Here is a 13928-nt window from a genome sequence, read left to right as displayed (position 1 = left end):
AAAAGGTAGGAGGGTGGGGTGGTGTATGTAATAAGAGGTAGGAGTGTGGGGTGTGTATATAACAAGAGGAAGGAGGGTGGGGTGTGTATATAACAAGAGGAAGGAGGGTGGGGGTGTATGTAACAAGAGGTAGGAGGGTGGGTGGTGTATGTAACAAGAGGTAGGAGGGTGGGTGGTGTATGTAATAAGAGGTAGGAGGGTGGGGTGTGTATGTAACAAGAGGTAGGAGGGTGGGGTGTGTATATAACAAGAAGTAGAAGGGTGGGGGGTGTATATAACAAGAGGAAGGAGGCTGGGGGGTGTATGTAACAAGAGGTAGGATGGTGGTGGGGTGTATATAACAAGAGCAAGGGTAGTGGGGGTGTATATAACAAGAGGTAGAAAGGTGGGTGGTGTATATAACAAGAGGAAGGAGGGTGGGGGGTGTATATAACAAGAGGAAGGAGGGTGGGGGGTGTTTATAAAAAAAGGAAGTAGGGTGGGGGTGTCTATATAACAAGAGGTAGGAGGGTGGGGGGTGTATGTAACAAAAGGTAGGAGGGTGGGGTGGTGTATGTAATAAGAGGAAGGAGGGTGGGGTGTGTATATAACAAGAGGAAGGAGGGTGGGGGTGTATGTAACAAGAGGTAGGAGGGTGTGGGGTGTATATAATAAGAGGAAGGAGGGTGGGGTGTAGGTAATAAGAGGTAGGAGGGTGTGGGGTGTATATAACAAGAGGTAGGAAGGTGGGGGGGTGTATATAACAAGAGGTAGGAGGGTGGGGTGTGTTTATAACAAGAGGTAGGAGGGTGGGGTGTGTATATAACAAGAGGAAGGAGGGTGGGGGTGTATGTAACAAGAGGTAGGAGGGCGGGTGGTGTATATAACAAGAGGTAGGAGGGTGGGGGTGCATATAACGAGGAAGAAGGGTGGGGGGTGTATATAACAAGAGGCAGGAAGGTGGGTGGTGTATATAACAAGAGGAAGGAGGGTGGGGGGTGTATATAACAAGAGGTAGGAGGGTGTGGGGTGTATATAATAAGAGGAAGGAGGGTGGGGTGTAGGTAATAAGAGGTAGGAGGGTGTGGGGTGTATATAACAAGAGGTAGGAAGGTGGGGGGGTGTATATAACAAGAGGTAGGAGGGTGGGGTGTGTTTATAACAAGAGGTAGGAGGGTGGGGTGTGTATATAACAAGAGGAAGGAGGGTGGGGGTGTATGTAACAAGAGGTAGGAGGGCGGGTGGTGTATATAACAAGAGGTAGGAGGGTGGGGGTGCATATAACGAGGAAGAAGGGTGGGGGGTGTATATAACAAGAGGCAGGAAGGTGGGTGGTGTATATAACAAGAGGAAGGAGGGTGGGGGGTGTATATAACAAGAGGAAGGAGGGTGGGGGGTGTTTATAACAAGAGGAAGTAGGGTGGGGTGTTTATATAACAAGAGGTAGGAGGGTGGGGTGTGTATATAACAAGAGGTAAGAGGGTGGGGTGTGTATATAACAAGAGGAAGGAGGGTGGGGTGTGTATGTAACTAGAGGTAGGAGGGCGGGTGGTATATATAACAAGAGGTAGGAGGGTGGGGGTGTATATAACGAGGACGAAGGGTGGGGTGTGTATGTAACAAGAGATAGGAGGGTGGGGGGTGTATATTACAAGAGGTATGAGGGTAGAGGTGTATATAACAAGAGGTAGGAGGGTGGAGGGTTTATGGAACAAGAGGTATGAGGGTAGAGGTGTAAGTTACAAGAGGTCGGATGGTGGGGGATGTTTATAAGAAGAGGAAGGAAGGTGGAGGTGTATGTAACAAGAGGTAGGAGGGTGGGTGTGTATGTAAAAAGAGGAAGGAGGGTGGGGGTGTATATAACAAGAGGTAGGAGGGTGGGGGGTGTATATAACAAGAGGAAGGAGGGTGGGGGTGTATGTAACAAGAGGTAGGATGGTGGGGGGGTGTATGTAACAAGAGGAAGGAGGGTGGGGGGTGTATGTAACAAGAGGAAGGAGGGTGGGGTGTGTATATAACAAGAGGTATGAGGGTGGAGGTGTATGTAACAAGAGGTAGGAGGGTGGGGTGTGTATATAACAAGACGTAGGAGGGTGGGGGGTGTATATAACAAGAGGAAGGAGGCTGGGGGGTGTATGTAACAAGAGGTAGGATGGTGGTGGGGTGTATATAACAAGAGGAAGGGTAGTGGGGTGTATATAACAAGAGGTAGGAAGGTGGGTGGTGTATATAACAAGAGGAAGGAGGGTGGGGGGTGTATATAACAAGAGGAAGGAGGGTGGGGGGTGTTTATAACAAGAGGAAGTAGGGTGGGGTGTTTATATAACAAGAGGTAGGAGGGTGGGGGGTGTATGTAACAAAAGATAGGAGGGTGGGTGTGTATGTAAAAAGAGGAAGGAGGGTGGGGGTGTATATAACAAGAGGTAGGAGGGTGGGAGGTGTATATAACAAGAGGAAGGAGGCTGGGGGTGTATGTAACAAGAGGTAGATTGGTGGGGGGGTGTATGTAACAAGAGGAAGGAGGGTGGGGGGTGTATGTAACAAGAGGAAGGAGGGTGGGGTGTTTATGTAACAAGAGGAAGGAGGGTGGGATGTTTATAAGAAGAGGAAGGAAGTTGGGGGGTTTATGTAACAAGAGGAAGGAGGGTGGGGGGTGTATGTAACAAGAGGAAGGAGGGTGGGTGGTGTATGTAACAAGAGGAAGGAGGGTGGGTGTGTATGTAAAAAGAGGAAGGAGGGTGGGGGTGTATATAACAAGAGGAAGGAGGGTGGGGGTGTATATAACAAGAGGTAGGTGGGTGGGGCCTGTATATAACAAGAGGTAGGAGGGTTGGGGTGTATATAACAAGAGGAAGGAGGCTGGGGGGTGTATGTAACAAGAGGTAGGATGGTGGGGGGGTGTATGTAACAAGAGGAAGGAGGGTGGGGGGTGTATGTAACAAGAGGTAGGAGGGTGGGGGGTGTATGTAACAAAAGGTAGGAGGGTGGGGTGTGTATGTAACAAGAGGTAGGAGGGTGGGGTGTGTATATAACAAGAAGTAGGAGGGTGGTGGGTGTATATAACAAGAGGTAGGAGGGTGGGTGGTGTATGTAACAAAAGGTAGGAGGGTGGGGTGTGTATGTAACAAGAGGAAGGATAGTGGGGGTGTATATAACAAGAGGTAGGAGGGTGGGGTTGTATATAACAAGAGGAAGGAGGGTGGGGGATGTTTATAAGAAGAGGAAGGAGGGTGGGGTGTGTATATAACAAGAGGAAGGATAGTGGGGGTGTATATAACAAGAGGTAGGAGGGTGGGGTTGTATATAACAAGAGGAAGGAGGGTGGGGGATGTTTATAAGAAGAGGAAGGAGGGTGGGGGGTGTATATAACAAGAGGTAGGAGGGTGGGGTGTATATAACAAGAGGAAGGATAGTGGGGGTGTATATAACAAGAGGTAGGAGGGTGGGGTTGTATATAACAAGAAGAAGGAGGGTGGGGGATGTTTATAAGAAGAGGAAGGAGAGTGGAGGTGTATGTAACAAGAGGTAGGAGGGTGGGGGTGTATATAGCAAGAGGAAGAAGGGTGAGGGGTGTATATGACAAGAGGTAGGAGGGTGGGGGTGTATATAACAAGAGGTAGGAGGGTGGGGGGTGTATGTAACAAGAGGAAGGAGGGTGGGGGTGTATATAACAAGAGGAAGGAGGGTGGGGGTGTATATAACAAGAGGAAGGAGGGTGGGGGTGTATGTGACTAGAGGAAGGAGGGTGAGGGGTGTATGTGACTAGAGGAAGGAGGTTGAGGGGTGTCTGTAACAAGAGGTAGGAGTGTGGGGTGTGTATATAACAAGAGGTATTAGGCTGGGGGTGTCTGTAACAAGAGGTAGGAGGGTGGGGGGTGTATGTAACAAGAGGTAGGAGGGTAGGGTGTGTATATAACAAGAGGTAGGAGGTTAGGGGGTGTATGTAACAAGAGGTAGAAGGGTGGGGGGGTGTATGTAACAAGAGGTGGGAGGGTGGGGGGGTGTATGTAACAAGAGGTAGGGGGCATATGTGACTAGAGGAGAGTAGGAAGATATTTGCGACACAGAATTAGGAGTGATATGGTTGCAGCATAATTTGTATAGTCAAGAGTTACAAGTGGGGTGAGGGCTCACGGTGTAGGTACATCCCAGGGCCCCAGATTATTTTAAAAGTCCAGTTTAATTTCTCCTTTAATCATTCCCAACCATAAATAATATATAAGGGATAAGGTAATTATTTAATAATTTGTAATTAAAAGAAGGCTGCAGAAACTAAAAGAAAAATATTGGCGTTCCGGCTGCCTAAATGTTCCCTAAGGAAACTTCAGAGAGATTTCAGGAAAGTCAACAGCTTCCAGAAAGAGGGCGGGCGGCCCGTCCAATCCGTCCAATCAGCCGCCAACAACTGGTTAATTCTTCAGCAGCTCATGGCAAATTTTTGTACACAAGGTAATTTATCCCTGAAGGTGCGATGAAAGCCTCGCCTGCCATACATTTCTTAGTTCAGATGCCTAAAATAATACTTGTTACACTGGCAGGGGAATTGTGAGTTTCCTGTGAGTGTTTTAATTCACATTCTCTCAAACATAACATAGAGACTGTTAACACCTGCACTCTCCTGCGTTTCCTCGCTCGAAGCCAAGAGATTAATGGGCTCCATTCAAAACGGACCCTTCTGACCTCATAGACCTAGTTAGAAATCTCAGTAAATTGCCTGCTAATCCAAATCTTGATAATCCTGTATCCATACATTTCCCACCAAGAGCCAGCTCTTTACATGGCAGCTGTTTATGTCAGACGAGACACTTAGCTGTGGTTTCAGTGCAGTCGCCGGATACATGGGACCGCGCCAAGATCCCATAACCTAAACCTACAGCCCACCGGAGCTCTTATCAGTCGTCCTGGGGGGGACACACACACCATTAGAAGTGCATTCACCCAAAGTATTCCCAATTATTCTCCAACCGTACAGCAAGAGAGAAACAGCTGTTTTGCGGCCTAATTCACAGTCATATGTATTCGCGCCCGCTTTTCCGTACGGCATGGCAGGGTATCTACTGCCTTATGTTAATGTGAGATTTCATTCATTTATGCCAAAGATCCATGCGTCTAACTGTGGAAGTGCACCCACTATTTTATATCTGCAGACGTAACTGTAATCATTAGTATCGGGACCCGACATTGGGTGCAAAAGAACTGTCTGAGACAGGCGCACCATCACTGCTTGCAAGCTACGATCGAGATCCGAAGTCGGCACGCGCGCCCATGACGCTACCATGGGATGGAGAAGTTCTTGAGATCGCATGGTCTCCGCCCAGTTACCACCCAGAAAAGCCCATTTCAAGGGAAGTGTGGTCCACCAACGGATGGAGCAATCCACACACGCTAGCGATCTCATGTTACTCTTTAGATGGCGAGAGCGTTGCGGTCCACATTGACGGCAATAGGGACCCAGTGCAGCCCTTCCTGGCTTCAGTGAAGCCTTACAGACACTTCCGGGCCCCCGTGTCAGGCACACGCGCATTACAACCATCGCTGGCAGTGTTAGGCTGCAGATGAGGACTTTGTTGAAGTTCGCGGAGGGGTATATAGGTAAATAAATACCAGTATCACAGTGATACTAAACTAAAAAAATCCACTGGTATTTGCCTTTGTTGATAAATGGGGGCCTCAGAATCACCCCCTTAATCTATTCAACCACACCAGTGAGTGAACCTATTTTGTGCGATAATGGGAACCTTTATTCTCATCTGTGATAGCGCAGAACGGAATACATACGATTCACAGAACATATTTTATAATGCAGTCAGTGAAGTTGTTAATCTGCGCACACAAATAGCGATCTGCCCACGATCAGCCGATGTGTACGATTTCCCTTGAAACTCTCCCCGGCAGCTCTGTACACGATCTCCACACAATATGGTGTCCAATCTTCATATGATAAATGTTGGTGCTCCCACAAATTTAAATTGACCCCCCCACCCCCTGCCGTCCCACTATGCAGTTTCTTTTATACAATGCCCCCAGTAGTGGTCCCCCTATGCAGTGCCCCCAGTAGTGGTCCCCCTATGCAGTGCCTCCAGTAGTGGTCCCCCCTATGCAGTGCCTCCAGTAGTGGTCCCCCCTATGCAGTGCCCCCAGTAGTGGTCCTCCTATGCAGTGCCTCCAGTAGTGGTCCCCCCTATGCAGTGCCCCCAGTAGTGGTCCCCCTATGCAGTGCCTCCAGTAGTGGTCCCCCTATGCAGTGCCCCCAGTAGTAAGGCCCTTGTAGTTCTCCCAATAGTAAGGCCCCTGTAATGTCCCCAGTATTGTGCCCCCCCCCGCGCACACACACACATACAAAATAAAACCCACTTACCTTAAGCCCCGCTCCAGTGCCTGCTGCCTTCCGTCCCCAGCACCCACTCCTCGGAACTATGGAGTGACGTTATGATGTCACTCCCATCGTGCACTGCGGGACCTGGAGCTCAGGAGTGAGCTCCGGCTGCCGCTTGCGTCGGGGGGGAGGGGGAGAGAAGGAGTGGTAACACACTCAGCGGGCGCCCGGGAAATGGAGGGTGCAGGGAGTGCATCCCCAGTAGTTACGCCACCTCAGCAGTGGCCGGCCCGGAAGACATTGGAGCCAGGTGCCCCCTTCAGAGCTGGCGCTCGGCGGCAAATGACTCCATTGTCTCCGGGAGTTCCGCCACTGATCGTGTCCTAGATTTACTCTCAATTTGGCCATATTTTACACAATATGTCGTTCCAATGTGTCGGAATCGGCCAGATCGGGTAAAATATCGCTGTGTGTGTGGCCAGCTCTAGTTGTGAGATCACTTGTTATTTCCCATACATACTAGCGCACTACGTGGGTGTGGACACAACTCAGTATTTCAAAGGCCAACTGTCAAGCACAGTCCTGATGTTTGCTGTATGTAAATGTTGGGACTGTGATTTCAGAGTCAGCCTACATATTGCTCTACGGTCGGCTTCTTTCTTTCAGCTTCTCTGCCCTCTGAGCGCTGGAGAGGAATTCTAAATGTGACAGTATTTATCATGGTTCCCCATCCGGCCAGAATAGCAGGGGTACTCTGCATTTGGGAGTACCAGTCTTCGTTGTCCGGCTGTGCTGTCCGGGTGGCTCCTTACAGCACATAAAAATGAGCGGCTGCATTTACATCGCAGACAGTGCCGCACCTTACTGTGCATTTTATAAGTAGAGTGATAAGGAATCTCCCTCTCGGAAAACACAGATAAAATGCCAGATATCAGACGTGTGTCATGATACAGGAATGATACGGACGAGCAGGTGTGCACTGGTTATACCGTGTTATCTGTGTGATGGAGAGTGTGGAATGCCAGCAAGTAAATTACTGACCTGTGGAGGTGGGGGAGGGAAATGTGATTATTACTCATAATAAGGCTGGAGGTGTCATTTATCTCGTATAGTGTTATTTGCAGACAGATTGCCCTTTTCACCCAGTGGAGTAACAATAAAGCAATAGGTCCCATCCCAAAACCAAAAGGCCTGCGCCCCTCAGTGTCCTGGAGGAGTGTGGTGCAGGGGCGGAACTTCCGGCGGTGCACTCACTACGGGCTGTAACAAACGAGGTGGCCTCTCAGGGCCGCCATCCATGGCACCAGCGGGGGCCCCCTGTCAGCGTGTGATTATCGGAGTAGAGCCTGGCGCAGAGTTAGGAATGGATTCTTACTGCTCCGACACCGCCGGGCGCTCTAGACATGCAGCCGACAGCTTGTACCGCACCTCGGTCCTGGTGGCCCTGCTCCCTCGCCATGGGGGCAGACGTGGTCGGCACAGGGCGCAGTAAAGCCCTGTTACTCTTCTGATGCACGGGCTGTTTTACTAACAGGCATAGATTTTCATCACTCTACTAAAGGGTTCAAATTATTATTCTACTGGAATACAAGCGACTGACCGGCGGTCGGTATGGTGGCAGTCAGAAGACTGACAGTGGTATCCCATGTTCAGGATCCCACCAGGGGCTAGTAATAGAGTAAGGGGGGCATAGATTATTAGTAATAGAGTAAAGGGGTCATAGATTATTAGTAATAGAGAAAGGGGGTCACAGATTATTAGTAATAAAGTAAGGGGGTCATAGATTATTAGTAATAGAGTAAAGGGGTCATAGATTATTAGTAATAGAGAAAGGGGGTCACAGATTATTAGTAATAGAGTAAGGGGGTCACAGATAGATTATTAGTAATAGAGTAAGGGGGTCATAGATTATTAGTAATAGAGTAAGGGGGTCACAGATAGATTATTAGTAATAGAGTAAGGGGGTCATAGATTATTAGTAATAGAGTAAGGGGGTCACAGATAGATTATTAGTAATAGAGTAAGGGGGTCATAGATTATTAGTAATAGAGTAAGGGGGTCACAGATTATTAGTAATAGAGTAAGGGGGTCACAGATTAGTAATAGAGTTAAGGGGTCACAGATTATTAGTAATAGAGTAAGGGGCTCACAGATTATTAGTAATAAAGTAAGGGGATCATAGATTATTAGTAATAGAGCAAGGGGGTCAGAGATTATTAGTAACAGAGTAAGGGGGTCATAGATTATTAGTAATAGAGCAAGGGGGTCATAGATTATTAGTAATAGAGTAAGGGGGTCACAGATTATTAGTAATAAAGTAAGGGGGTCACAGATTACTAGTAATAGAGTAAGGGGGTCACAGATTATTAGTAATAAAGTAAGGGGGTCATAGATTATTAGTAATAGAGTAAGGGGGTCACAGATTATTAGTAATAGAGTAAGGGGGTCACAGATTATTAGTAATAAAGTAAGGGGGTCATAGATTATTAGTAATAGAGTAAAGGGGTCATAGATTATTAGTAATAGAGTAAGGGGGTCACAGATTATTAGTAATAGAGTAAGGGGGTCATAGATTATTAGTAATAGAGTAAAGGGGTCACAGATTATTAGTAATACAGTAAGGGGGTCATAGATTATTAGTAATAGAGTAAGGGGGTCATAGATTATTAGTAACAGAGTAAAGGGGTCACATATTATTATTAATAGAGTAAGGGGGGCACAGATTATTAGTAATAGAGTAAGGGGGTCATAGATTATTAGTAATAGAGTAAGGGGGTCATAGATTATTAGTAATAGAGTAAAGGGGTCACAGATTATTAGTAATAGAGTAAGGGGGTCATAGATTATTAGTAATAGAGTAAAGGGGTCACAGATTATTAGTAATAGAGTAAAGGGGTCATAGATTATTAGTAATAGAGTAAGGGGATCATAGATTATTAGTAACAGAGTAAAGGGGTCACAGATTATTAGTAATAGAGTAAAGGGGTCACAGATTATTAGTAATAGAGTAAGGGGATCATAGATTATTAGTAACAGAGTAAAGGGGTCACAGATTATTAGTAATAGAGTAAGGGGGGCACACTTACTTGGTAACCTACAGACCTCATTGTTAAAGTTAGGGGCTTATGCACAGTTGGACGTAAAGGCATTTAAAAAAAACATGCTATCTACCTGGGATAACCGCCCCATGCTGGTAGCTCTAGTAGGGCCATTCCAGACACCTCTTGGCTGCAGGTGTTTGGTTATATATAAGGGATGTGCAGGGGGGCCTGTAGGGAACACGCTGCTGGGGCAGAATGTGACGGAGACGTCGAGGGCATTTGGGGCACACCGAGGGGTATGTGGGAAAAACGTTGCTGCGGAGAGGGCATGTCAGGGATACACTGGGGGCACACGAGGGGTCGAGGAGAAAATGCTTCTGCGTACGAGGCACAGCTATATACTAGACAGGCACTCATTGCAGCAAGGCACTAACCGCCTCATTTTCTTCAACGAGGGAGGGGTATATGTTTGCACCTGGGCCCACCACTCGCTAATTCCGCCACTGGTGTGGTGGTGATGGAGGAAGGGGAATTATATTCACTGCCACTATCCATCTATTCCTACCCTAAATTTCCCAACATTTATTAATGTAAAATCAGGACAAGCAAAGTCCCTCCCCTGCCCAACTATGCACACCCACTTTAATCAGAGCTCCTCCCACCTCCATGTAAAATCCACCACAACGTGCTACGTAGTAGACATATCTGCGGCCTGACTGAGAATACTGGGCTGTTTAAAATGCAAGTTGTGCTCCCACATTGTATGGACGGAAATAATAAATGTGCATATTTGTCTGTATGCTGCTTTGCATAGTGGGTGGGAAAGTATCTCGGAAAGCACTGGGCATGATGATTAAGGTTGCATGGTATTGTGATGTGCCAAAGGGGTGTGTTGCAGTGCACTGCCACGCAGGGCCGTAGCTAGGGGAGTGCGGCCGGTGCCATGGCACAGGGCACCACAGGTGAGGGGGCACTGTTTGGACCTGTCAAATTTCTGTTTATTATCATTCTTGCTTGTAGCTTCCTCTTATTTCATCCCCAGCATCTCCTGGCCTCCCCTATCTCTTCCTTGGCCCTTCCCCATGAGGCCATGGTCCTCTCTCAGGTGCACTATATTATGTCCCTATTTATCCCCAGCATCTCCTGGCCTCTCCTATCTCTTCCCTGGCCCTTCCCCATGAGGCCATGGCCCTCTCTCAGGTGCACTATATTATATCCCTATTTATACTAGGGGTGTGCACCGGACACTTTTCGTGTTTTGTGTTTTGGTTTTGGATCTGGATCTTTCTTCGTGTTTTGGATCTGGATTGGTTTTGCCAAAACCACCCTTCCGTGTTTTGGGTTCTGGGTTTTGTGTTTTGGATCTGGATTTTTTCTTAAAAAATAAAAAAAACCCGCTAAAATCACATAAATGGGCCTTTTTTTGTTCCTACGCTATTAATAACCCCAATAACATTAATTTCCACTCATTTCCACTCTATTCTGAACACCTCACACCTCACAATATTGTTTTTAGGCCAAAAGGTTGTACCGAGGAAGCTGGATGACTATGCTAAGCGACACAAGGGGGCGGCACAAACACGTGGCCCATCTAGGAGTGGCACTGCAGTGGCAGACAGGAAGCCAATCAGCGTTATGGTGCCCATTTGCATGTAGCACGAACCCGGGAGATCCGTGCTACATGCATCTGTGTGATTGGCACAGAGCAATGACAGGTCCGTGAGACCCGTCTGTGCTGCTGTGGTAAAAAAAAAAAAAAAAACCTGTGTAAAAAAAGAAAAAAATGGCGTGCACCCCCCCAAAAAAGAGCAACCAGCCCCGGGCATTAGTAACCCAGTGCTGGGTGTGCTTAAATACAGGGGACAAACGACGTAGGGGTCCCCTGTACTTAAGCACAACCAGCACCGGGCTAGTCAGAACCAGCGCTGGTTGCCAAAATACGGGGGACAAACGACGTAGGGGTCCCCTGTATTCTGCGCAACCAGCTCTGGGCTCTGATCCGGTCCTGGTTCTGGAAATATAGGGGACAAAAAATGAGTAGGGTTCCCCTGTATGTTCCAGAACCAGCACTGGACTTTTTCTAGCGGGGGGCTGATGCCACAGCCAGGGGAGCCCTTTCACCGGGCCCCCCAGCCGCAGCATCAACCCTGACCGCTAGTCAGCCCAGGCCGGGGATCCCTGGAGAGCTGGGGACCCCCCCAATAAAGGGGTCACCCTCTCCAGGGCACCCCAGGCCCAGGCTGATAGCCCGGGGCTATCCCCGCCACCCCTGGTGGCGGTGGGTGGCGGGTTGATTGTGTGGTGTGGTGTAAATAAAGAATATCAAACATTGTCTTTACAAGTAGAACTGCAAGTCCCAGCTAGCCTGCCCCGCATGCTGGTACTTGGAGAACCACAAGTACCAGCATGCAGGGCATTAAGGGCCCACTAGTACCTGTAGTTCACCTGTAAAAAAAATGTTTAAAAAAACACAGGACACACACACCGTGACAGTATAAGTTTATTAAACATACATACACACACACACACACACACACATGTACACATACTCACCTATGTAACCCTGTAGCATCGGTCCACTTGTCCGGTAAAGTATCCATAGGGGACCTGTGAAAAAAAACATACTCACCATCTCCTATGCGAGGTTCTGTCCTCTTCGTTCCAAAGTAGGCATCCCCGGACTTGGCAAAAAAAAAAAACGAAAACGCGATCCACGAACTTAGTACCGTTCTATAGAACGGTACTTCCCGAATGAGAGCTTAGCGGCGGGGTATCACCATGGAAACCCCGCTGCTAAGCGTTCATTGGCTGAGAGAGGTCATCTCCCGTCTCTCAGCCAATGAACGGCTCCCTCCATTGTAGTCAATGGTGGGAACCGCAGGGTAAACTTTAATAACCTTGCGGCTCCCAGCATTGACTACAATGGAGGGAGCCGTTCATTGGCTGAGAGAGACGGGAGATGGCCTCTCTCAGCCAATGAACGCTTAGCAGCGGGGTTTCCATGGTGATACCCCGCCGCTAAGCTCTCATTCGGGAAGTACCGTTCTATAGAACGGTACTAAGTTCGTGGATCGCGTTTTCGTTTTTTTTTTTTGCCAAGTCCGGGGATGCCTACTTTGGAACGAAGAGGACAGAACCTCGCATAGGAGATGGTGAGTATGTTTTTTTTCACAGGTCCCCTATGGATACTTTACCGGACAAGTGGACCGATGCTACAGGGTTACATAGGTGAGTATGTGTACATGTGTGTGTGTGTGTGTGTGTGTATGTATGTTTAATAAACTTATACTGTCACGGTGTGTGTGTCCTGTGTTTTTTTAAACATTTTTTTTACAGGTGAACTACAGGTACTAGTGGGCCCTTAATGCCCTGCATGCTGGTACTTGTGGTTCTCCAAGTACCAGCATGCGGGGCAGGCTAGCTGGGACTTGCAGTTCTACTTGTAAAGACAATGTTTGATATTCTTTATTTACACCACACCACACAATCAACCCGCCACCCACCGCCACCAGGGGTGGCGGGGATAGCCCCGGGCTATCAGCCTGGGCCTGGGGTGCCCTGGAGAGGGTGACCCCTTTATTGGGGGGGTCCCCAGCTCTCCAGGGATCCCCGGCCTGGGCTGACTAGCGGTCAGGGCTGATGCTGCGGCTGGGGGGCCCGGTGAAAGGGCTCCCCTGGCTGTGGCATCAGCCCCCCGCTAGAAAAAGTCCAGTGCTGGTTCTGGAACATACAGGGGAACCCTACTCATTTTTTTCCCCTGTATTTCCAGAACCAGGACCGGATCAGAGCCCAGAGCTGGTTGCGCAGAATACGGGGGACCCCTACGTCGTTTGTCCCCCGTATTTTGGCAACCAGCTCTGGTTCTGACTAGCCCGGTGCTGGTTGTGTTTAAGTACAGGGGACCCCTATGTCGTTTGTCCCCTGTATTTAAGCACACCCAGCACTGGGTCACTAATGCCCGGGGCTGGTTGCTCTTTTTTTGGGGGGGAGGACGCCATTTTTTTCTCTTTTTACACAGGTTTTTTTTTTTTTATTTACCACAGCAGCACAGACGGGTCTCACGGACCCGTTAGTGCTCTGTGTCAATGACACAGATGCAAGTAGCACGGATCTCCTGGTCCGTGCGTGCATCTGTGTCATTGAAATACACAGCAGCACAGACGGGTCTCACTGACCCATCTGTGCTCTGTGTCACTGTCAATCACACAGATGCATGTAGCACGGATCTCACGAGTCCGTGCTACATGCAAATGAGCACCATAATGCTGATTGGCTGAGAGCCATGACAGACGGCTCTGTCAGCCAATCAGCACTTTGCCCATTAAAGGCAAAGGCATTTTTTTTTAAATGGCCGCTCGAGGCAAAACCTCGAGATCCGACAGCAGATCTCGAGGTTTTGCCTCGGGAGAGGGATCCGGGGCAGACAGGGAGATCCGAGCTTGGGCTCGGATCGCCCCGGATCCCGGAAGTTCGGGTGGGTTCGGTTCTCAGGGAACCGAACCCGCTCATCCCTAATTTATACCCAGCATCTCCTGGCCTCCCCTATCTCTTCCCTGGCCCTTCCCCATGAGGCCATGGTCCTCTCTCAGGTG

The sequence above is a fragment of the Taudactylus pleione genome, unplaced genomic scaffold, assembly GCF_031769625.1.
Source record: "Taudactylus pleione unplaced genomic scaffold, aTauple2 ptg000447l, whole genome shotgun sequence".
NCBI lineage: Eukaryota > Metazoa > Chordata > Amphibia > Anura > Myobatrachidae > Taudactylus > Taudactylus pleione.
This window is presented reverse-complemented; position numbering follows the sequence as displayed.